The 25,218-nt window shown below is 39.2% G+C and overlaps 1 protein-coding gene across 2 annotated transcripts in view; it reads right to left on the bottom strand.

Annotated features, from left to right (window-relative positions):
- Window positions 1-25,218, bottom strand: part of SLC39A10 (solute carrier family 39 member 10) — a 90,739-nt gene that overhangs the window by 33,411 nt on the left and 32,110 nt on the right. The window contains exon 1 of one of the 2 annotated variants that reach the window (XM_059475523.1): window positions 17,060-17,115. The exons of the other annotated variant lie outside the window; for it this stretch is intronic. The gene's annotated coding sequence lies outside the window, so the exon portion shown is untranslated. Of the gene's footprint in view, window positions 1-17,059; window positions 17,116-25,218 lie in introns of those variants that run through there. 2 annotated transcript variants of the gene reach the window in all.

Genomic DNA, 25,218 nt, shown 5'->3' with positions numbered 1-25,218 from the left:
TGACAGAATTTATTATTTCATATCTCCTCCAATATCTTTCTCTCTGTTTAGTATTTACTTTTGGGGAAAAATAAACCCCATAATTCCTCCCTCATTTTTTGCTCTATGTCTTACCAAATCCATCACTAGATTATAAACCATACCAGTCTAAAGTCAGTGGCTCACATCAAGTTTTAGGAACTGATATAAAGTGATTACGAGGTAGTATACCAAAGCATTGGACCAGATCATTTTGTATGTTGATTTGAATGATTTTTACCTTGAAGCAGGTCCCTTATCTCTCAGAATTTTAACACAGCAATTAAAATACAGATCTGATTATGACAATAATTGTTAGACATTTATCACAGTGCCACTATTCATCAATAGACATGGCTGATTTGTATTGCTGTTTGCTCTAGAAATAGATCCACTGAGTGGAAAAAGAAATTTTAAAATTAAGTTTTCTTTTTCCATCAGAGTTTATTCAGGGAATTGTACTCAGTAATAAATAGAGCATATAGAGTTTGTTAGCTTTTCTGAGTAAAATTCAAGTAATGCAAAATCTCCTTAAAAAGAAATCAAGAACTCTAATAAAATGAAATAGTGATTCTACACAGCAACTTTCCAGAAACTCACCCAGCCCAGGTGTACCAATAAATAGATCTCTGTTAGTGGGTTCTCCTCCCCTCCAGCTGTTCCCCACTCTAACATGTATCTGTTCATTTTAAATCCAGAAGGGGCCATTAGCAGGCCTGCCAGCACTCTGCTAACATTTCCTGCTAACAAATGAGTCTCATTTGTAGTTTGAGTTAGGTTAGAACCTTCCTAGTCAGTCTGCTCGTGGCTTTCTCCTGATACATTGAAAAGCCTGCTTGTATCTAGAATATTTTTCCTATAGTTGTACATTGTGTCTTGCATTTAGGTTTCTTAGCAGTTTTCACCATACATTTTAGAGCAAGAACTGCACTAAAGTATTTGAGGAAAGCAAAGTAGGACTTTCTATAAAATAGGTTCAGCAACCCACACCAAAAATTATTAGATCAGGCATTTACCATGAAAAAAGGCTGAGGAGTGTGTTTCCCTGTGAAGCCTGTGGAACAACTTTCTGTGCTGCAGGGAAGCTGGAACAGCAGAGCAGGGCAGCAGCACTGCAACAGTGCTGAGAGCTTGAGAAAACACCAATGTATGCAACAAACCCAGACTGACTTTTCAAGCTTCAAAAGGAATATGTTACCATACTTTTAGAACAGAACTGGCTTGGGGTTTTCTTCCCTCCCCTCTCACAGGGCACTTCCTTGCTGAGTAGGACTCTCATATTTTGGGCTGAGGAAGGGAATTTTATATATTTATATACAGATCTCACACACTGATTTCCTGTCCCTCCTTGCAACAACCCAATTGCAGGTGAGGTGGTAGAAGGTTGACATGTGTATGTATACAAAAGAAGTAGTTTGTTTAGACAAATTATAAAAAAGAAACCCAACCAACCCAAAAAACCCAATCAAAACCCAAAGCTACTCCTTAATTTTGTGCACAGATTTAGTTCTTGTATAGTGATAGTGCCTCTGGCTGTAAACAGAAGTAAGAGTCTTGTGAGTATTCCTTGGAGAACTGGAACAGTAATACTGAAAAATATTTTAACTGGGAGAAATTAATGTAGAAAGCTGGTAGTTGAAGGTGTACACAAATCTTGTTATGTAAGTGGGAGAAAAATGTCACTACTTGTTGCCACAATGAACTTATTGGCAAATTCAGCTTTTTTTTGGTTGAAGAGCCCAGCTAAATTTTCTTACTTTTGAAGTACTGATGTCTCATGAAAAAGCCAAGGTAATGGCTTGAAACATCAACTTCCTCCTTTTATTTTAAATCATCTTGTCCAAGATTTAATGAGAAATTAAGACATTTGAATGTTAACATAGCTGGGTTTGTGACACATATTAAATTTTCTTTCCTGCTCTTTAAAACATTTTTTCTAGTTTCTGTCCCTGCCTTTCATTCATTCTGGCAACCTGAAACAAAGTCAGAAATGCCATTTCTTCTGTGACAAAGACCAACAAGTATTGTTCAGTTTGCTAGAGAAATTCAGTGGCAGAGTTAACCTTGAGGAGAAAATGGCTAACAGGGCACAGGGGTTGTCAATGCAGACTTGCCAAGCAGGAGGATTTTACCCAGTTCCTCAGGAGTGGAAGAGTTTTGCTGCAGGAAGCTTGCTCACAAGTACATTGATTAGAGCTCTGAAGTGAAGTACCAGGGAATCATACAGAAATCATAATTTCCTACTCTGTGTCTCAAATATGACCTGCTGACCATTGTCTCTTCTGCTCTGAATTTACTGGTGCATTTTCTGCCAGACCATCTGTGGTTGTTGCGTTTACAGATTTAATGTACTTTCATTGCCTGGCACTTTGGGCTGTGCTCATCTCCAGGCACTGAGGCTGGTGCTGAAGCAGCAGAGACTTGGCTTGTGGCAAGGACAGAAGGGAAGTGTTAGGCATCAGGGGGAACTTAAACAAGCAGGTAGTGATTCTGTGATTAAAGCTTGTGCTTGGAAATAGGAAGTGATGTCCTCTGGGGGATTTCACTGCCTCAGGACTGCTTAGTTTGCTTGCAGTGAATTTAAAACCCAAGTTTATTTTACTCCATGGCCATATATATAAAAATGGGACTTTTAGTGGAAACTATATATGCTTTTTTTTCCACTCTCCTGCCAAACTGGGTGCTCTCTCTGAAGCCTTCGCTTGGCAGGTTCCTTTAATTAGCTCTAATTGGTTTCAACTGTGTTAATTCCAATGGTAAATCAAAGTAGATCTGGCTAGCTTTGCATGAACTAGTAAGTATAATTTGAAAGTTACTTCAGTTGTAAGATGGGGAAGAAAAGGGAAATCCATCTGAGCTTTTTTATTTTGTTTCTAGAAACCATTCTTATCCTCCTTCTCTTACAACATGTTGATACCCCTCTGTTCAGACAGTATCTAAACATATATGAGCATTTGTACAGATTTTGAAGCAAAAGTATCAAAATCAATGATAATTTAATTAATCAATGATACCATCTGCATAATTTTAAATACAATATCAGTGTAAGTACCAACGGGAAGTCAGTTCAAACAGAAATCTAGGAATTTTTTGTTTGTTATTTTTTAACATGCCAAAACAAGATACAGGTTTTAAAGGTCATTGTTTTAGAAGTTTTTGAATTGGTCTCTTTGTGGGGAAGGGCTGGGCTTTTTTGTTTTGTTTTTAAACATGGGCTGACATTTTTAGAAAAAATATAAACCCTTTTTCATTGGCTCTAGACTTAAGGTTACATAAACATTAAAGGACATAAGCAGAAGGGTGTGATTCTGCAGCAGCAACCGAAGGCTTTGGTGCACTCAAAGGTTTGTCTGCAATTTGGGAAACAGCCAATATGACCTTTGGCTAATTTTGCAAGGCTAGCAAACACTGGCATACTTATCCACAGGAAAGCTTGCTGGCAAACTTGACTTTGTTGAATGACTCTCCCTTTGTTTAGTTATTATTTGTTTTAAACATAACTGTCTAGTCCTGCTCTCTAAGGCAGTCAAAAGCCCTTTCATTGGATCTGAGACAGGCAGGATTTGCTGGTTGCAGGTCTGGGATAAAATTTGACATGGAGGATATTAGAAAGTGTGTCACAGTCTTCTTCCTCTCCTGCAGTCTCAGGTTTATTTATTTTTCTCCCTTCCTGCCTGCCTGCTGAAAACACCTGTTTGCTTGTGGCATCTTGTCTGTAGGCAGTGGTTGTGGGGAGATATCATCTTCATTCCAAAGGAAGTGGTGGGTGGGAAAGGCCAGTCAGCTGCTTCCTGCAGCACGAGTGGGGTGAGATTGCAGAGCACAAAGAATTTCTGGTCATGTTCACACAAGACCTCTGTATCAATAAATATGGATATTATCTGTTGGAGCCAGGCAGGGTTCAAAACATTAAACAAAGCTGTGCTAGCTGCCTGGGTGGGGTAGAAATTCCTCTAAAGGCTTTCACTTATAAAAGCAAACGACTGATTCCAAAACTGACTCACCTGACCAAAGAGAAAATATTGGCTTTAATGTAATCTCTTTACAAGCTGAGGAATTTGTTTTACACCCTCTTTTCAAACAGAATGGAAAAAAATTAATGAGACTGGCCCTGACATTATTTGAAGAAATCAATGAGGAGCTTAAAATAAGAAATCAAAGGTCAGCATCTTTTTATTGTCAGTCCCTGTCAAATTTTAACCACTTATTTGGTGAATTGGTATTTTTATATATGACCTAGATTTAGCTGAGTAATGGAAGCACAGCTCTGCTAAAGCTGGATTTTAGTAGGCAGCTAGGGTGAACTTCCCCACTTCCTTCACCCCTGTCACACACGGGAGTGGAAATGACAAATTTTGAACTCCTGCAATTCTGCCATTATCAGCAGGAAGAATCAGGAAGCCAAGACATCCTTAAGCTGCTGGCTGCCTGTTTGGGGCACCTCTGGGCCAATGCTCCTCTGTGAAATTTGGCAGTGGAAAGGGAAGCCAATATGAATTTGAATGGATGTCATACATCCCATCTTTAGCACAGATCCAAAACCTCAGAGACACCTACAGAGAACAGGTGGGACAAGAACATGCAGTGGCAGGGAAAACAAACAGGTATTGTTTGCAGAAATTAAGCAAATTACTAAATGGGTGTTTTGTTGGCTTTTCTTTAAACAAACTGTACCGGTAACAAAATCTAAAATCAAGAGAAAGGCTCTCAAAATCAAAAATATCAAAGGGTCACCCACAGTTTAGGGAAAGAATTAACTTAAGGTCAGCTGTATTTATCCTTCCATGCCTGGTAATTCAGAACTGGGAACTGAAGGGACCTGCTGGCCTTTAGGGCACTGTTAAAACTACATGACCTTTGATTTAAAATGCTGGTATGCACCTAAACTTTAATGAATTTCCCCCATCATTTACATTTGTGATTTTTACACCTGTATTTCATGATTTCTAGAGAAAATGTATAAAGAGGCAGAAGGAAGAGTGCAAATGATGTTAGGGAACACCCCAATTTCCAAACCTTCAAGTACAGCCATTTGACAGTGCTTTTAGGTGTTGCAGCTTTATTTTCCATGTTGCTGCCCTGATCCTTTGCACAGTTGGATGATAATTTTTGGGTTTAATGATGCAAAAAGGAGTGTAAAATTAAGCATAAAGATCTCTGAAGAAGAGAGTAAACTTTAGCTGATACACAAGAAGATGAATCATGGAGACACCTAAATATGGTCTAGATGACAAGAAATGTGAAAACCAGAGATGAGTATCAGTGGAATTACAGGGAGAGACAGACCATGGGGATGTGGGACAGTAGAACTGGGAAGAGAACAGAGAAATGTAAATGTTACATAACTATTTCTGATCTGCATGACTTAGCAACCTCACTTGATACCTCCTTCAGTAAACCAGCAAACTCCTCTGAGAGCAAGTACAGCAGCAGCAGGACAGACTCTCACAGTGGTGAATACTTCCTGTTATTGCTTAGATGGGAACAGAAGTTTTGGAGCATTTTCTCAAGCACGGGACCAAGGAGACTGCTCGTGACAGAGGGGATGTGGTCATGTGTCTTTGCTGACCCATCAGGTGATGGATTTGCCATGTGATGCATGCCCTGAGGACACTCAAGGGTGGCAATGCCAATAAGCAAGCAGAGAGAAAACCAAGCATTTCTGCAATGATTAGGCTGGACTAACTTTGCTGAGATGTTGGACTGACATCCCGTCTATCCATCCATGGATATGTCATGCAAGAAAATGAACTCACAAGTTCAAGAAAAGAAAAATCACTCAGAGACAAAACTCAATGCCAGTTTTGTCAACAGTAAAATTGAAAAGAGAAAAAGAAAGAAAAAGTTACATTTGAAAACAATTGCTTTCACTCACACTGTTAGTGCCTTTCTACTCCTCTCAGATAACCTTGCCTTGTATTTCTTAACCCCTCTCTTCATAAATACAAATGAAAAATCATTTCCATATACACAAAGAGTAAACTCTTAATGATTTTCTATAGTAGCTCTAATGAAATTATTGTGCACTTCTCCAAGAAAAAACATGAGTACATGCCTTTTCTTGGTTAAGGAGAGCGTCCCAAGAATGTTCAAAATAAAATGTTGAACAGCAAATGCAGTTTGTTCTTTATAAAATATTTACATAATTGAATGCATACCAAAATGCACCACAAGCATGCAGTGATGTAATTCAAGGCTAAATATTAATTGAAACAAACCCCAAATACTACTGCCTTTTGGAGAGATAGGGGCAAAATTAAAGGACTTGTGAGTGAACTGATATTTATTTTTTCATTTAACCATGCTGCCATCTCTCACCAACTGTCTGCTCATGGAACTGCTTCCAACAGGTGGCTTTCCTTAAATATGTGAAGAGTATATGTGTATGATTCTAAAGAGTTTTTCTCTCCTGCTCAGGTGTGTTAGTTATTTCTCAGAAGAAAAAAAATTACCCATGAAGTTGCTTCCCCTGTTCATCCATTAAAGTGAGTGGGTGGTGGCTCTCGCTGAAAGCAATCTCAAAGCAGCTTTTGCCTATCAGGCCACTTATGTAGTTACCTACATCCAGTACCTTAAAACAGTTCATAGAATCATAACCTTACTTGGAGCAGTATTTACTTCAGAGAATCACCATTCTCTATTTTTTGCAGACAGTTTACCATAAACGTAGCTGTGTATAATATAATTTGTAGCTGGGTAAGCATTATAATGTTGTTTACATTTTCAAATTAGTTTTCTGTTAATTGTTAGATGTATGAGAGAAATCCACTGGATTAATTGCAAGTGCAGTCTGAAGTTTGAAGGCCTATAATGTGTCAGATTTTCAGTTTACTAAAATTCTGAGAACAAGGCTCCAAACCACGACAGAATATCCTTTGGCAAATCAATACACATAATGGAAAGAAGGAATTGGTACACAGGAGCTTCAAGGCATTGCTTCTTAAAGATAAACAGAAACTAAAACTAAAGTCAATACTTACTAATGATTTGCAAGGAAGCTTGAAATGAGAATATTTTAGTTAAGGCTGGTACTTGAAGAGAGACTACTTGGAGCTCTCCAGCTCACATGAACCTAAGTTGGGCTGGCTTATTGCCAGATTCTAGGAAATTCAAAGCCAGCTGACAGAATTTTACTCAAATTTATCTCAGATGACAGAAAAACACTGATTTTGGACAGTGTGATTCTGGGATAACATTATTTATATTGTGGGGATGTGTCAAATTCATAGCATAAGAATGACCAGAATTTGTTCCTGTTTTTCAAAGGGTTTTAGTTTTAAGGTAATGTACTTTTCTTACTGTCAGAGAAGTATACAGATTTTAGCCCCATTGCCTCAGAAGACATTAACAATATCACAGCTATCACTAATTAGATGAAAAATAGACTGGGTATGCAGCTTCTAAAAACAGTGAATCAGAAAATGAACTGCCGGTGCCTGGAAGTCCTGCAGGCATCCCCTTCATGAGAGCAGCATGCACACACTACAGATCAGATCAGGCCACTTACACGATGTTGGGTGCCAGCTCCATCATTCAGGACAGCAGTAGCTGATTCTTGTCATTTCTCTCTTTCTCCTCTTCCTCCTGTACAGGAGGGAGAGACTGCATGGCCTTTAGTCATTTCCCTAAACAGGAAGAGTTGCTGTCTATGCAGTTTCTTTTTTAAACTACTGTATTTTTAAGGAGCTGTTTGAAGAGGGTTTTGTTATTTATTATTGTATTGAAACTGAACCTTGAGCTAGTAAAAACAATATTATGGTAGTGCTCTAGTTATAAAACCAGAGCTGCTGTTTTCACAAGAGGGCACTTCAAATTGCTGCACAAAACCTTTGACTGTTGAGCACTGAGAGGTTTGCAGTGTACAAGCCCCAGTTACTGTGAACAGCCAAGCAGCAATAGATGGTTTTTCAGAAGTTATTGCTGGCAATTTAGCTGTAATTTGAAACATAGAAAAAAGTGATATTTTTAGTGAAGGGTTTGGTGGATCAATATTACTGCAATGCTTTCAATTTTTAATGCCACTTGTGTTGTACAGAAAAACAGCACACAAACTGCATTTGTTTCCAAACTCAGTGATCTCCTGAGGCCAAAGGACAGAGTTAAGGACTGTGTAAGTCCACTCTTAGTTTTAATATAACCTGATCAGCAGTCACTGAGAAAGCTGAGTGAGGAGGAAAGAACAGGACTTCAGGAGTTTGGCAGAGACAGATGGAATTGCCCCCCAAACATCTCTGTCTCTTCATTGCACCATAACAGTTGTGTCTTCCTGACATATCCCAGAGCTTTCTGTCTTGGTATGGCTCATGTTCAGCCCTTTGGCTGGAGCAACCAGTGAAGTCACCCAGCCACCTTGGATTATAGGTTATAATGCTCTCTAAAGGCAACACACAACTCTGCTCTCTTGTCCTCAGAAAATCTGCTTTCCTGAAGTGTGACAGATACAGTGAGAATTGCCACAGAAAGCTTTTCAGAGATGATAAAATCACAAAATTATCAAGGTCAGAAGAGGCCTTTGAGATCATCCAGTCCAACTATCCATCTTGTACTACCACTAACCATGAGATGATTCTTTATAAGGTAGTTTGTATTTTCAAGAATCTGCACAAGCAACCAACCTCCTTTTTCCTAACATGACTTCAGTGTACGGTCTCACCTGGGTGGAGCCCCCAAAGGGACATTCTGGCTTCCAGTTGTAGGAAACCAGGCCAGCAGTTCTGTTTCTTCTGAGGAAGTATTTCCATGTCCCTTTCTGTCAGTGTATTCTTCAAAAGAACATAATCTACCTGTCAGTCAGTCTCACCTGAGTGCCTGGCAAGATCCTGGAGCAGATTCTCCTGGGAACTATGCTAAGGCATATGGAAAATAAGGAGGAGAGTGATGACAGCCTGAGGGCATGGCTTCACAAAGGGCAAGTCAACCCCTGCTGGCATGGGGTTAGTTGGTGATGGATAAGAGAAGACCTACTGACATCATCTGCCTGGAGCTGTGCAAAGCACTTGGCACTGTCCCTCACAGTGACATGCTTGTCCCTGAAGTGGGAAGACATGGATTTGGTGGATGGATACTTGGTGGGTAATGGATTGGTTAGATGGTCATACTCACAGCCAACAGCTCAATGTTCCCGTGGAGACCAGAGATGAGTGATGTTCCTCAGGGGCTGGTGTTGGGATTGGCACGTTTTAGCATCAGTGACACAGACAGTGGGGTTGAGTGCACCCTCAGCAAATTTACCAACAGCACTGAGCTGTGTGGTGTTCTTGGTACACTGGAGGGAAGGGATGCCATCCAGAGGGACCCAGACAGGCTGGAGAGCTTGGCCCATGAGAACTTCATGAGGCTCAGCAAGGCCAAGTGCAAGGTTGTTTGAAGGACAGGAAACACAGTACCTAAACTCGTGCTGGTGGTTCCTCTGTGGCAGTGCTTGCCAAGGTGGAATTGTAACTGAATAGTGACAGGCACAGAGGGATGAATGAGAAAAATCTGTTGCTGATAAGGGCTCAAATATGAGACTTCAGGTAACTATTTCTCCTCCCTGCCCAGTCATTCTTCTCACTGCAGGCCCTTGAAGTCTCTCACCACTGACTGCTGTCACACAGTGTCTCTCTCAGCCAGCCAAGCCCTGGTGACGCAGAGGACATGCTATATGTGTGCATTTGGTCCTGAGATACTGGTGAGGAACGATCTGCCCAGAATTAAGTTTTATCCCTCAACTACCATGCAGGGAGAGACTTGGAGAACACATTCCTATTTGACATTTGCATAGTGAACCTACACTGGAGCAGACTTTCACAGCACCACTGAAGTTAATGCCTTAAAAAAACCAACTTCTCCTCAATGGACTTTGTTTGCTTTAGCCTGACCTTATTTTCAAGGGATTAAAATTTAGCAATAATATTTTTATGGTCTTGAACTCTCTTCTGTGTTTGGAAAAAATCATGTTGTTAAGTTCAGAAAGGAGGCAGACATTTTTTTCCTTTAGTTTCATTTTGCCACATTCTAGGAGGAGCAAAACCACACACCAGAAGCCTCCCAGAAAACAAAAGAGCTGACAGATAGAGCTTTTTTAGAGAACTTAATTCCACAATGATTTAAAAAAAAATATAAATTGTGATGTACGTGATTTTGATACCTAGAGCTCTACTACTTTGTTGAGATATTTGAAGCTAGGATTTAGTACAGTTTAGTCTTAAGTACTGCAAAGCATCCACAAACTACAGGGAAGGAATGATTACTGAAATACCTAAAAACCCATATGTGAGTGACAAGGTTTTAATCTTTACCCACACACTTCAAACACGTCCATTATCTTTGGCAGAAAGACAAAGCTGTTCGGAAAAATTGACACTGGTGTTCAGTAGGGAACAGGGAGTCCCGTGGAGACAATGGGATGTAAGACTTTCCTCCCTCCGCCCCCCATTGTGCTTGTGGCTGGTGAAGTTCCAAGAGGAAAAAGATTTCTAAAGGTTTCTATTACCCTGAAACAACCATTTTCAGTAGACACCTAATGAACCCAAAGGAAGTCCATTTGGTTTAATTTTTTTCCCTGAAAACGATGATCAAACAGATTTACAAAGGAACACGATACTTACCCTTTACCAGGCTCTGATTCAAGAGTTCAAAGCATTTTGCTGCCTTTACACAGGCAAGTAAGTATTTACCTCACTCAGTTGCTTAGTAGCTCCTGTCAAATCAATAGGAATGTAAATGTGCTATTAGTGAGTGGTTACTCCTGCTGAATCATATCCTTTGCATGTCACAGTCATTACTGAAAAATGTGTTTGTGACCATGCACCAAATTTGTTATGGAAGGCAGAAAGTGCCACGACATCAGGCTGGTGCATGTGAGTGGTGGGGTAGGAGAAGGGGGATGATGAATATTTTCAGCTAAACTAAGGGTTTAGACATTTAGCAAATTCTGCCATTTCCAGAGAAATCCTAGATGCTAGAATCCAAGTATTTTGAAAGCCGTGTTATTTCTTTAGGTACACTGCACGCACATTTAAAAAAAAACCCCAAACAACAAAACCCCAAAAAACCAAACCAGGACTTTGATTTCTGCCAGGTACGTGGCACCGTAACAACCACCAAAATAACATAACAAATCTGCTTTTGTAAGGAAAGGCTTCACACACACTCAATTCAGTATGGACCAAGATGACAGTGTTTGCTTCTCTAGCTGATAGCAGCATTTAGGACCCTCTGGTATGCAGAAAAATATTATCCCAAATACTACATGGCTGAATGAGAAATGTAGTACACCAAGAAGCTGATACAAAACCTATGAAAATCAATATCCTCACTTCAGTCAGCTCTGAAATAAACTCCAATATTAGTTTTGGTTCTCAAGGTTCAGTTTCAATAGAGATTTTTTTTTGAAAATGGCAGAGAAAAATATAAAAGATAAGCCTAACATCTACAACGAAGCAGAAATGCTCACCTATCATTAAGAGTCATGGCTTGCTTTCTTTCACATAGAAATCTTTGCACAGGAAGAAAGCTTCCCTTCCCTCTCACTTCTTCATGAAAATTGTTTTAGTTTTTAGTTCCTTGAAGCCATCACAGAAAATTTCTGATTTTGTTCTAAGCAGCAAGGTGTTTGTGTTTGATTGCTTCCAACTGCCAGAAACTGTTGCAGAAAAGTCTGCAGCATTTCTATTCCAGAAATTATGTACTGTCTGCCTTGCCTCTCTGCTAATGTTCATATGATATAATCCTACATATATCATATGTTCACATATATATCCCTCTCTATCTCTTCTGTATCTGTCTTCATAGATATGCCCAAATCTAAAAACATTTAATGCAGAGATGGGATCAGGGTGAGTAATCTTGCAGATGAACAAAGCAAGCATCTTGCTATGAAGAAAATTAAATATTTATTGAGGTCAGAGGTGGAAGTTTACTAGATTAAGGCAGCACAGTGGGAATAGGAAACTAGCTGTGCCTTGAGGATGGTTTTGCAGCTGAAGCAGGGGAAGATATGCTCAGAGTGCAGTTAGCTCAGCCAAACCTAATTAGGTGCACAGCACTCAGCCTGTTCATAGACCCTGTCTCCAATGATTGACACTCCTCTTATGATCAGGCTGTTTTTATTAGAAGGCTGGGGGTTTACCAGATGATTTTAATGATCAATAAGTTCAAAGTAAAAGATAAGCTCATGATTTACCTGGTATAAATCTGGAAAATACAACGCATTATGCTTTGTGCTGTCAAGCATAAATTACCATGTTCTTTCCAGAGTGTGATATCTCTTGTGGGAGTAACTGGTTTGTTTTAGGATTCCTCATGTTAGATAAAATTAATGATGATATTTTCTTCTATTTCCTTATTCAGAACATTTATTTGTACAATCAGCTCTAAGCTTAGAGTTTTCCAGGTGAATTTTTGAACACAGAATGAAATACAGGGATAAGAAAAAACTCTTTCAGGCAGTAAAGCTGCATTTTTAATCCCAACAGTGATCTGTCATTCTCTGTTAAAGAGAAGATGCTAGATGTATTTTTAGACCAGCTTAATTCCAGTATCTGCATGAGGTTTCTCCTTGCAGAAACAGGAGCAGCGCTTTGCTGTGGAGAGTTGACACCTCATCTGTGCAGAGGCAAGGTGCTTTCTTTTTGTGAGAGAGGATGGTTTAAGGTTAAGCCAATAATTATGCCAAAGCTACATGGAATGAGTAGTATCAGGTCTACAATAAGAGGATATGGACTTAGAACAGCATTGCAGGGAACACCTGCAAAGTCCTTCATCTGAGAAGTCAGCCAGAGATTTGCTTCTCTTGAACGATGGTTTTTCTTCTATTATCTCTTCTGGTTACTGAAGACTTTTATTCACGTGCAGATTTACTGGAGGTAAAGTGTGGAAGTGGGCTAATTTAACTCTCCCTGTTAGTCCTGCCTCTTGCTGTTTTCCTCAGAGTTAGCAACCAGTGATAAGAAACCAGAGAAGGGTATGGGAGTGCATACCAATAGAGATAACAGTGAACAAATTGTTGAGAAGGTGGTAAGCATCTTTTATGCAGATGGAATTATAATTTTTCTTGGCCAAGACAAGACAGATACAGTCATAAAAAGCCATGGGTTTTGAAATTCTGCTAATCTAATTGCTCTTTTGAGCCCCATCTGTTTATACTGGTGGGTACACTTTTAAAAGTCAGAATAAAAAAAGGCACAAAGTGAACAACTAACATTCCTAAGCAGATGCACTGCCTTGCCCTTAATTCTCTCCTGAGAAGATTGAAGGGATAACTACCAGCTACCCTACATCTGAACTAGAATTGGAGGTACTGCTCTAGAGACAGGCTTGGTGGGGGTGGGAGGTGTAAGTGAAGGTGTGTGTTCACTACAAACCTCAGTTTTGGGATGCAGTTCAAATATAGCTGAAGACTGGACAGCAGGAGTCCTCACATTGGGAAATACAGTTAAGATGTACAGCATGGGTCTGCTCCACAGAGGGTTTTAAAATGTAGTTCAAGATAATCTCAGGGTAATTAAAATCAAAGGGTCAGGATCAGTTTCAGACAAAATTAAAGAGGTAGAAAAAGCTCATAATTATATGTTCAGTGCCTTAATATAAGAAAATATAAGGTTTGACCTGAAATGGAAAATGGAAACTAATCTGCAATATCCCTGTGTCACTTGAGTCAGGTGCCTAAAGGAATTGGCAGTTCCAAAAAGCCTTCTGCTCCCTTCCCCTTTGCACAGGTGGATGGCCAATGCTCTGAAGTAGTATTTTAGGGAAAATTCAAAAGCCATTGCTGGCCTGGAAGAATGCCTAAAAGGAAGCATTTGAGAACAGTAAAGTATCTCTTCTGACATACTTAACCAATTTTCCAAGGGACAAAGGTTATGAGAGGTTTAGATTTTTTTATCCTCAGTTTCAGCAATTTCCAGGCTGTATAGTACTGTCCCTGAAGCTCTTAGAAAGCAGTTCTAACTATTTGTCATTCACAAGCCACTCTTCCCACATTCAGGCTTTGAGCAGATTAAGATTCCAGATTTCTCTAACTGGTACAGCTCTAGGGAAGAGTCTTAAGAAGTTCCTTTAGCAATTACCTCAGCAGTGACAAACTCTCTAACAGTCTTAAAATTCAAGTGTGACATACACGGAGATCCCCATGAATATCTACTGGTGAGAGATGATCTCGCCAGTGATATTTTTTGTGCTTCCTAGGAATCTTCAAGTCCTGGATAGAATCTTTTTTGAGAGAATAAATTATTTGGCATATTGATCCCATTCTCAGTGAAAGCCTTCAGACTCCTCCCATGCAGTTATTGCAGATTTGTGCAGTAGTATGAGGGTTTTCATGCAGGATTGGCTTTTATCTGTAAATCTGTGGTATTTTACTGCAGCTTACATGCAGGAAGCTGAAGTTCCCTAAATGTGTCACATTTATTTTATACAAAGAAAGGGGTGCCCTTGCAAAGTCATAGCTGTGAGCAGACAGTCCCTTCAACCTGCATAAAACCTCAGAGATGTTGTCTTTTCACCTTGATCAGAATGGAAAACTGAGCCTTAACTGACAGGACATAAAGAAAAAATATTCTTCTAGAACTCTCTTTCAATGATGTCTAAAGAATCATGTTCTGAACATTAAGTTTTTCAATTTAACATTAACTGTATCAGAAATGATGACATAAAAAAGAATGGCACAGTGTCATTCCTGAGGCTACTCAAACCCTATGCAGGGGGACTAAAAGTGACTTAGTGATGAGAAATGCAAAACCTAGAAACCATTTCATGTATTTGGTATTAAAAAAATTTGGTTTTTATTAGTTTTCCTATATGGACCTAAAAGCCCACTTACTGTTTCAGTTAGACACAATTAATTAGCAATAGAATTTCTACTGGTCTGAGGAACAAGGCTTGTAAATGAATGCAAATAATCAGACTATGCTTGCAAGAATTAAGATAAGCATTGCAATGCCTAAGCTTAGAGCTTGAAATTAGAAGCACAAGAAAATCCCAGTAAGTTACAAACCAGGAGAGATGCACAACACAGTTTTTGACAGTCAGTTTCACCCTGGCTCTCTGCCAGTAAACCATAATTTCCTTTAGAAGGAAAGATTACAACTCATGGCTTTACTTTGAGATAATTGAATAGCCAGTACTTTAACACCTAGAATGAGATGTTAGTGTCAAAATAGGAGCTTAATAGAATGAGTTTAAGGGAATAATGAGAATATATCAAATTATGTGAAAGAACATAATAATCAGAAATACTAAAAACCTCAAACCAACCAACCCAATACAGCACTCCCCCTGCCCCAACACCTCCCTCAAATCTGTCTCGGACCAAGTTAGAAATCATAAGGGCAGTGGATACAAGAACAAGTTTGATAGAGTGGAAGGTTAAGCAGTACTTAAAACCTTAAGAAATCTGAACAGGCAAGACACTTCTTAAAATTTATCAGCATTGATTATTTTGTAGTATTCATTCAGTCCCAAATAACTTCAGAATTCCTCTCCCCTTCCACTGAGCACTCAATGCTTTCAATGTTAATTTCCTTTAGGCCTATCCAGGAGCAGCCATCACCTGCCTGGATAGTAATCAGATTATGCCAATGGTGCTCCAGAAGCCCAGATGAAGTTTTAACCTGCTGTGATGTAAAACACCCTTTCTTTTCAAGCAATTCAAGACCCAGTCTAATGCTGTTTTCACACAGCTTCTCATGCAACCTGATACTTCATGTGCATATGCAACCTGCCAGTCTGATTTAATTGTATAACTCAGTTTACCTGCAGTTTATCCAAGATCAGACCTTAAATCAAATGCTGCATTTTGTAGAAGTGCATTTGTGAAGACTCTCTCTTCTGCTCCCTGAACCCTTTCCCTCTGAAAGTTGTTTCAGGGGGACACTATGATATTGCAACCTCTAGATTTGGTATCTGATTTGATGTGGCAGCCCTTACCTTTGCTTGATTTTAGCTACAGATGATGCATCACTAGCAAACTAAATTTTTAATTCTATAACACATTTTTTAATCTAACAAAAAAAAAAAAAAGAAGAATCACTTTTATGCACACTTTAAAACATTCCTTGCCTCATCAGAATGTAACCAATTCATTATAAACCTTTTTAAATGCAGGTATTTGATGAATCCATTTGGACAAGTATGTAACCTTCTGCTCCACCACTTTCACATTACTGCTGAGAGAATAGTTCAAGAGGAAGTGATGTAGTTTGCTTGTTTCTTTTGGAGCTGCTCCTGAGCACATGCCTTAAACACTCTACACATGAATGATGGGAAGATAGTCATGGTGTGTCATTAAAGGCTGGTGATGAACACACTGACAGCATATTTCTCTCATTCATTACTGCTCAAACACAATAGCTGATCCACATATATTCTTCTCTTATTCAATACATGCCTACTCTTTTTTTTTTTTTTTTTGCAATAATCCAGCAGGTCTTTACTTATCAATCTCCCTGTTTGCAAAGTAAATGGCACATACTGGGAGCCATATTTGTGCTGCTCATCCAGCTGCTAAATGCATTTGGAGTGCAACATGCTTTCACCACATAAAGCTCTGCTTTGAGCTTTAGCACCCAGCACTCCCAAGTGAGGATGTTGCAGAAGTTACAGCACTTTTGAACTCATACAAGAGATGGTCCCATATATCATTATTACATCTGATAGCATGTTTCCCAGTTGAGAACCAATTTCCTGGAAGAGTATTATATGCCCACAACAAATTTTAATCTAAAAGTATGAGCCTGAATTTTCACGTTTATTGCTTCTCTTTACAAACTGAAGGATTAATTATCTCTCTTTGCTCTCCCTGATATTTCACAGTCTATGGGACAGGACAAGCTAATTGATTTTTTGTAACTCCAAATTTATAAAGTAAGCCAATTTTTAATCCTTGGGTTTACACCTGCGTCCTTAAAGATTTTGGAGCAAACTCAAATACTCATTCTGCATCTGCAACCTTCTTAAGAATTCTGTAGAAGTTTTTTATGTTTCTCCATTTCATTGTCTGGTAACATACTGTCTGCTCAGCTAGGATAACAAAAAGAAATAAGATACCCACGATACTTACTGCCTGTCCTGGAGATGGGCTCTGTCTTCACAGGGAGGGAAAAGGGACTAGAGATTTTACTCTAACAAATGCAAAGCATTCCCTAATCCTCTCCATCCACAGCAGTGCCACAGAAGACTACTGGGACAATATTTTATGGAGAAGGAGGTCTAAAACACGTGGAGGATGTTTACATGATACTGTTGCCAGGAACTGACCATGAAACAGGGCACTTTTGGGAAAAAGCTTAGCATGAAAACTACGCAAAATTCCCACCTCTGACTGCCAGTAGTGGCTTCGTGGATTCCCCTGAGATGATTTACAAACAAAGGGCACCTAACTGTGCAAAGGACATGGTTATGTAATTCTGAGGCAATTTCTGTGCTACAGAAATAAGATTATAGCAGTAATAAATTATTTCCTTTTTTTTTTCTAGCGTCAGACAATAGAACATCAACTATCAAAGAATTACCAGAGACAATTTCTTTCCTGTTGCTTTTACGTCAGTTTTGACAGGAACTAATTACAAGTAGTTTGCTCAGACATGATACTAATAGCCTTTGTGTATCTGCTGGAAAAACTGCACATTTAACTGAATAGAGTTAGTATTATAAACAGAATTAGTGTGATAAACATATCTGAGATACTAAATATCCATCAAATATCTGTCTGTCTAAACAAGCTGTTTCAGCACTGCAAGCCAAGTTTAGACACATGCATTTTACTGTGTTAAATATGAACATTATTCAAACCAGGGCAAGTGAGATATAGATTAGAATTATTTGTACAGGGAACTGAAACAAATTAAATGCTCCCCATTACAAACCCATATTTGAGTGCTAAGGATTTGATCATTCAGCTGGGGTAGAGTTACTTACTTAGATAAAATTCTAGAAATCTGATGCAACTGTTTGTGAAGACTTATTACATTTCTCCTGGGCAAAGATTATAGATCAGCATTAACTTTCAAGACTTAATTTAGATGATTGAAGTTACCTTTCATATTTGCAATAGTGCATTCTCTGTATAATAAAATGCTTTGCCATGAATATCTTATTTTATTACAAGAAATTATATTATGTGTGGAAAGATTTTTAAATTGTGTGAAAAGCCAGTGTGAACATACCTACATAGAGAATATTTTAGTACTCGAGAAGTAAAAAATCATCACGATTACGGAGCACTTAGAAGAACTGCTCAAAGATGATCTCTCAAGTAGATTTCTAGGACAGAAAACAACAACAAGTAGCTTACTAAAAATTCATATTTAAATATGAGCTGTCTTCTAGATGCTAGTCTTTCATTACAAGGTTAAGGCTAGTACAGTCCAGATTTGTAGACCCATGAGTTTTCTATCTAAATAATTTTCAAAGCTATTACAAAATAGTCAGAAACCTTTTATTTCTTGCTCAAATAACAAACAAACAACCCCCCACACCCATCAAGTTTGTAAACAGAATGCTCTGAATACAAATACTCTGTCAAATTCACAGGACTTCAAACACAATCTAATTGCAAAAATTGACTGATTGAACTAAGAAATAGTTAAGGGATATGAATTCAGATATCTGCCAGAAATGAAATGTAATTTTATTTTTAGGTGATGCAAAAAGCAGAAAGAATAACACTGCTACAGGACATACAGGAGACTAATTTATGTACAAACCCTGAGTTAATGAGTGGCACACATTTTAATGCAGATAGATGTAAAAGAGTTAGATAGGACCAATGAATAGATATTTGCTGATAAGAATGAAGCAGATGCAAATGCAGGGCAAGTAAAAATAGACACATCTTCTGTTAAAGAGACACCTAAAGCAGCCAAAGTAATTTGAGAAAACATCACTAATGAGGGTGGATTCCAGGGAAGAAATGCCCAAAATGCCTCTCACATATTAAATATAAGCAGTGGCCTGATTTTATACTTTTTTAGATCTCCCTTGATACAGTCCTTTTTCTGAAATACACCACAAACCAGACTTGAGATACAGATATATTTCAGAATGCTCAGGAAGAAAACCAGGAGCTATGCAGGGAATCCTTTGCAGCAAAAGCAAAGCTGTTACTTAAGGCCTGAATACTGAAGACACACAGTACTTAACTGTTGCTGTAATCTCAGTCATTTTCAATGCCTCGACTTGTTGAATATTTCCTTCCATTGCTGTCACTCAGTTGCCCTTGTAACTCAGCTTGCATTTACCAGCTGAGTTCTGTACAGGCTGTTTAACAGAACCCCACATACCCTAAAAGTGCTGTCCTGGAAGCCATTTTTCACCTGTCTGGAGGATGGTCAGAGAACCTCCAGATTCTACATGCTCTCACACAAGAAGTAGCAAGAGAATTCATTTGTTTTCATAAAGGTAAGATTTGGAACATGTAGGATTTGACACGTAATATGTCACTGAAAGAATGAGAGCTCCAAACAGAGCTCTGTTAATTAATTAATTAAGTAAATTAGTACCAAAGCAAACTTTGTTGTAATAATTTCCGATTTGCTTGGGAAGCAAGTGAAGCGATGGCTAGGATCTGCCATGGGACATCCTTTCTTGGAGAATGGAGGCTTCTCAGCTGTTTTTGAATGAAGGCATTAAAAAACTCTAAGGGTCTTTGGTGATCAATAAAATCCAAACCTCCTAAATTTTTTAGATTAAGTAGGTAGGCTTAGGCTAAGGAGAGTGGGAGAGCTAGCAGCAGACAGCAGCATGATGCTTATTCTGTGTCAGTATTAAACCAATGCTTGTGCTGGCTGTAGAGATTTCAACTACTGGCTTGAGGTTTCATTTCTTGGAATCAAGATCAAAGCTCTGATTATATAGTGGCATTAACAATTTAATTTTTTTTTTTTTTTTTTTTTTTACAAGAGGGGACCTGTTACTGTTTGTGATGTTCATCCTGCCAAAATCCAGTTTGGGCTGTTGAACACTCCCTCTCCAGAGCAATCTGGTTTTGTTGCTGCCTGTTTTATTGGAAAGAACATCATGCTGCAGGGTATGCATTTAATAGTTAATATACTTATTATCAAGTGCAGATTTTGCCATCCTCTGCATTTCACAACCAGGTAGGCTGGTGTTGAAGGATCACAAAATTGTAAATGTTCTCTGTTTTTTTCATGTGGATGCCCACCAGGTGAAGAAGTGAGATTGAGCAAGAGCCCAAGCTGTTAGGAGAGACTTCTACCAAGGTCATTATCAATGGCCACCTAAAGCCACAGAGTAGCTTTAGCTCACTCACACAGTCTGATTAAAATCTGGACTATTTTCTGAGGGCAAAGTCATCTCCACAGAGCCTATACCTGGGGCTGCTTCACTCAGCAGCTTTGCATATGAATTTGGTTAATTAGCATTGAAGGAAGGCAACTGAGGACCTCATTGCATATAGAGGAGTCAAAGCAGAGTGCTGATGCCCAATCAGCTGAAATCTGGGGCTTCAGCAGATTCTCAGGGAGAGGAGGATGCCACCTCCTCTCATCCAGCAGCTCTCTGGTTTGAGCTGGCTGTCCCTGTAACAGCCAATTCTTTGACAGAGAAGCTGCCAATGCGCAAAGCTATTGATGGTTTGAAGGCAATGCATTTTCTGAATTGTGTAGGTGTTAATTCCAATATATTTGCCTTTCTCTCCAGAGCAGACACTCTTCCCCACTGTAGTGCAAAGCCTGTTTCATTCCTATTCAGAAAGCAGCAACATGAATATCAAAACTCCATGCTAGCAGTGTATTTGAAACCTAGGCTTTTGTGAGCCGGGAAACAACTCACCTAAATATGGAAATGCTTGCTTTCCTGTTTGGAATTCCCCCAGGCATGTGCCTATTACAACCACTTACCTATCTTACCAATGAGCAGCTAAAGGGTGATGGTAGATAAATATTTAGTAACCAATACTGCATCTTTTTGCTTTACTCAGAACTCTGGGTGAGGGCATCTAGTTCCCAGTGAGTCTGGAAGTCAACAGGAACCCAAGAGCTGAGCTAAGCCTCCCTTTTGGCAAGAAAAGCACCACCTGGTGAACCACTTTGAAAGGCTGCAAGAAGTAAACTGGTTTGCAAACACGTAGTGAAGCCCTTTGTTCTCACACAGAGCAAGGTGGAGATACTTCCCTCCAGTGACACCAATCAGATGGGGCCTGAGGATGGCATGAGGAGCAGGATAAAAGGAAGGCATGGTGTTCAAGGTACAATGCCCAGCCCCATGTGCTTCCTGCACTGTTCCTAGCCAGGTTCTCAGGTACTGAAAAATGATTTGTTTGCAGGTCACCCATTCTTCTGTGTTTAAACAAAGTTTTTGGTAAAGTGTTAGTCATTCACAGAAGAATTAAACCATCAGAGCTGTAGTTCCATGCCAAGAAATCATAATATGGTTACACTCTGGGCCTGGGTCCAAAGTGAAAGTAGTTTGTAAAGCCTAGTTAAAATATTTGTATAGTTTAAGTATTTTTTATGCTCTCTTCCATCCTTAAAATCTACACCCATGTATACACACAATTTAAGCATTATCTGTCTTTTACATGCTCTTTCATCAGCTGAATTAAAAAGCATTCCTGCAAACTGCATGTGTTCATAGGAAGTTTATGGAGGTCACTAGATTTAGTAGCACTGTATATTATCTATTATCTATATTATATATATTGTCCTTTTCTGAAGGAATGGATTCCTGACAATGTTTCCAACTTTTGAGTTAGGAAAAAAGGGACAAAGGAAACAAACATTTGAGACAAAGCAATCAATGGTCCTAAACTGGAAAAGCCTTCACTTGAAGATGAGGCAGTGTGATGATTTGCTGCCTTATCTGTGTTATATACTGGAACATAGTGCAGAGATCCTGAGGGCAGTACTGGGGCTGAAGGCAGAGCAGCTGAGCAAATGTGCCTCTGTAGGACTGGTCTAGTAGCTGCTCCTCACTGCCTTTGGCTGTGACTGGATATAGGGGACAGAGAGGATGGTACAGGCAATGGATTTGAGTTGGGGCTGCTCTGGTTAGATTGGGAAGAGTTCAGTAATTTCTGGTAAAAAGTGAAGATATCTTCCAGTGGAAAAGACATTTTCTTCCACTCACTTAGAAATCTTTCATTATCCCCCACAGCTGTTTCCCCAAGTTTATGATTATCATCTTTACTTTATGAAGTATTTATTTTCTTATAGTAAGCCCCAATATCTGTCAATGAGAAGGTCTTGCTTGTCATGCTAAACCAGCTGGAGCTAAATCAGTGTCATGGTCCAAGACAGGCAGTAAAAGTGCCTTGTTGGAGCATAGAAAATTATGCTGACAGTTCTGCAGAAACTTAACTTCTTTAGGCTCTCTATCTCCTTCTAGCATGTCCTAAACCGAAAGAAGATAGAATAAGTACTAACTCTGCTACAGACTGGATGGGACTCTAGGAAGCTTGTCTGCAGTTTCCAAAGTTATCCTTTGCTTTTGGAAAGGACAGTTTTGGAAAAAGCTTTAAAGCAAGAGGATACATCTGGCTTTTCAAGCTATTGATCAGTTTATATATTTCAGACTTTCACCAGTACAGACTAGAAAACTTTTGATAAAAGCAGTCTCCTGATTAACCTTTGCTATTCTCTTTAGTTTCTAAGTCGAAGTCTGCTGAAGTGTCCCGAATCTTTGCTATGTGGGCCTCCAAAGCCCTCTGTACCTTTCAGTGGATCCAAAACCATGCATTTGGGATTGTAAGCAAGAAACAGGGAAAGTCAGGAAGTCATCAATCTAGGAAAAAAGTAAAAGTTTTAACTATGGCTCCTCCGAACAACTGATTAAAGGCTAACACAGCAGCTTGGCTGGAAAGACTGCTTCCCTCCTGAGCCCCAAGGTAAGCAAACACTGTAAATGCTCTGGGAGAGTGGCAGCAGGAAAATTTCTCTTAGCAGCATGGACTTTTTTGAGATGGATCCAAACAAAATCCGAGTAACTCTTCAGCTATGAGATGTGCTGATCTTAGCTATGGATGGGAGCTCCACAGCTCATGACCATTGTTAGGTGAGAATTTATGTGGGATGTTTAAACGCAAAAACTGATGTAATATGGCATATGGATGTGTTGCCAGACAGCAAACATGTGATGGTCACACACAAACATGCACATGATTTCTTTGGTGCTGGAGGCTTTAAAACAGTTGCCCTGAATGCTGGGTTGAAGATAAGCATTCAGCTCAGAACTGGGCACCATTAACTTTGTGGAAAGTACCTGCATGTTGGACCCAAGTGCAGAGGGAAAATATGGAGGTATTGCCTTAACTCTCTGCATCTGTGATCATAAGTGGGAAAACTACCAGCTTATTGTGGTGTTGGACTGAAACAAAGTAAAGTAAGAACAGAGAAATGGCTTCACTAACATTCAGTGGCTGTCATGTGTACCAGCATCATCTGGATTTAACAACAACAGATTAGCAGGATCATTTAAAAAACCCAAACCAACAAAACTGAAACATAACCGAAACCAAAAACCCAACTCAAAACTTCCAAACCACACCCTCAAAATTACAAAGAATAAAGCTGTTTTCATTGGAGAGTCTAGAAGAAGCTGTGAGTGGCTATACTGCCAGGTTTACTCAATATATATTATGTATAATTATTAAGTGACATATACATGAACTCATTTACGAGAAGCTATTAGGAGAGCTAAGGATAGAATACTTTGAATTATGATGTTAAGAGTCCAAGCTAACTGTAGGTCCATATAAAGCTAGTGAAAACCTACAGCTAATTACAGGCCATCAACAAAGCTGAGAGCAAGCCAGCATCACTAAGGGAAAAAAAAAGGAAACCAACTCCGAAAAATTCCACCATAGAAAAACTAGGAATGGCAGAATAAGTTAAGTAAGAGGCATCAGTATCACAGCACTACACAGTAACTCCAAAACAGAGGCTGGATAAAGACTGCAAGGGAAACCTTTCCCCCACACCAGCTAGAGAAGCCAGCTAATGATGTGAGTTAATGACATGACTGAGGTGTTCAAACACTGACTAACCATTGTTATCTCTTCTCTGCAGTACCAATAACACACCATGACTGCCAAGCTGAGTGCAAAAACCCCATCCCAACCCAAACCTCTACCCTTGGCAGGCCTAGATAGAAGTATGGTACAACAGGAGATATTCTGATGCTGAGTATGGAAAGCTGCCCCCTGCCAAGTTCACTGTAGTTTGAGAAGAACTTAATAACCTCAGTTGCAGGGAGATGGGCACAAGGCTGGAGGTGCCGCTCTCTGCATTGATCCTTTTGCTGCAGCAGATGAGGGGTGCAGGACAAGAGGAACTTCGAGGTGTCAGGAAGATGTAATGCTGGCAATAAATTATTGAGTTCTATTTTAAACATCGCTGCTTCCTGCCATTGCAGTTACAGCCACAGTCAAGTCAAAATGTGTCTTTAATTGAAGTACTGGAAAACAGCATGTTGGGCTAGGCCTTTTGTGAAAGTCCATTTGTTGCAACTAGGTTTCAGTAGGCATTGGGCATCTGAGCTTTTCTGGACTCAAAAATCTCAGCCTTAACATTTGCTATACAGGTTTAAGGGAGGATTTGTGCATGTTATTGAGAGTAAAGTTAAGTGGATTTCAGGGAGAAACTTTCCAGAAATCAACACTAATTATGTTGCTTTGGTAGTAAGAGATCAAAAAAGTTATTACCAAATTAAGCATACTTTTCATATTTTGGAGGCTTTGCTAGATCACGTGGCTCAGGTAGTTAATTTAAAATCTAGTCCCTCGGTGTTTCCCACTTTGCTGTACAGATAATAGCAATTCTAAACACAGTTGGTAATTTTACTTTTGTAAACTATTTGATCTCTTACCTTTTCTTGATAAAACATTATCTGCGAAACAGAGAAATGAACCAAATATTTTGGAGCATTTTAATACTTCGAACAAGGAAAAAACCCACAAAACCCTTATGATCCATCACTAGTTAAGTTTGAAAATTCAGTTCCTTGAATTAAATTCTTCTGCCCGACACTTAAAATTACTTTTACTTTTCAGCCCATATCCATAAAGTATTGCTACTCATAAAACAAATCAAATAGATATAGAAAGAGACAAGAGCAAAAATTAAAAGCAAAGTCTGGTTAGCAATGCCATTTCCAGTGGAGAGATGAATTTCAAGAAGGTATGATTAATTACTGGTATTAAGAGCTGAATTATAATTACAGAGGTTCTAAATAGAGCCAGCATGTTTGGCTTAATTAATGATG

The sequence above is a fragment of the Ammospiza nelsoni genome, chromosome 7, assembly GCF_027579445.1.
Source record: "Ammospiza nelsoni isolate bAmmNel1 chromosome 7, bAmmNel1.pri, whole genome shotgun sequence".
Lineage (NCBI taxonomy): Eukaryota > Metazoa > Chordata > Aves > Passeriformes > Passerellidae > Ammospiza > Ammospiza nelsoni.
The sequence above is the reverse complement of the archived record's forward strand: the minus strand, read 5'-3'. Positions and strand labels throughout refer to the sequence as shown.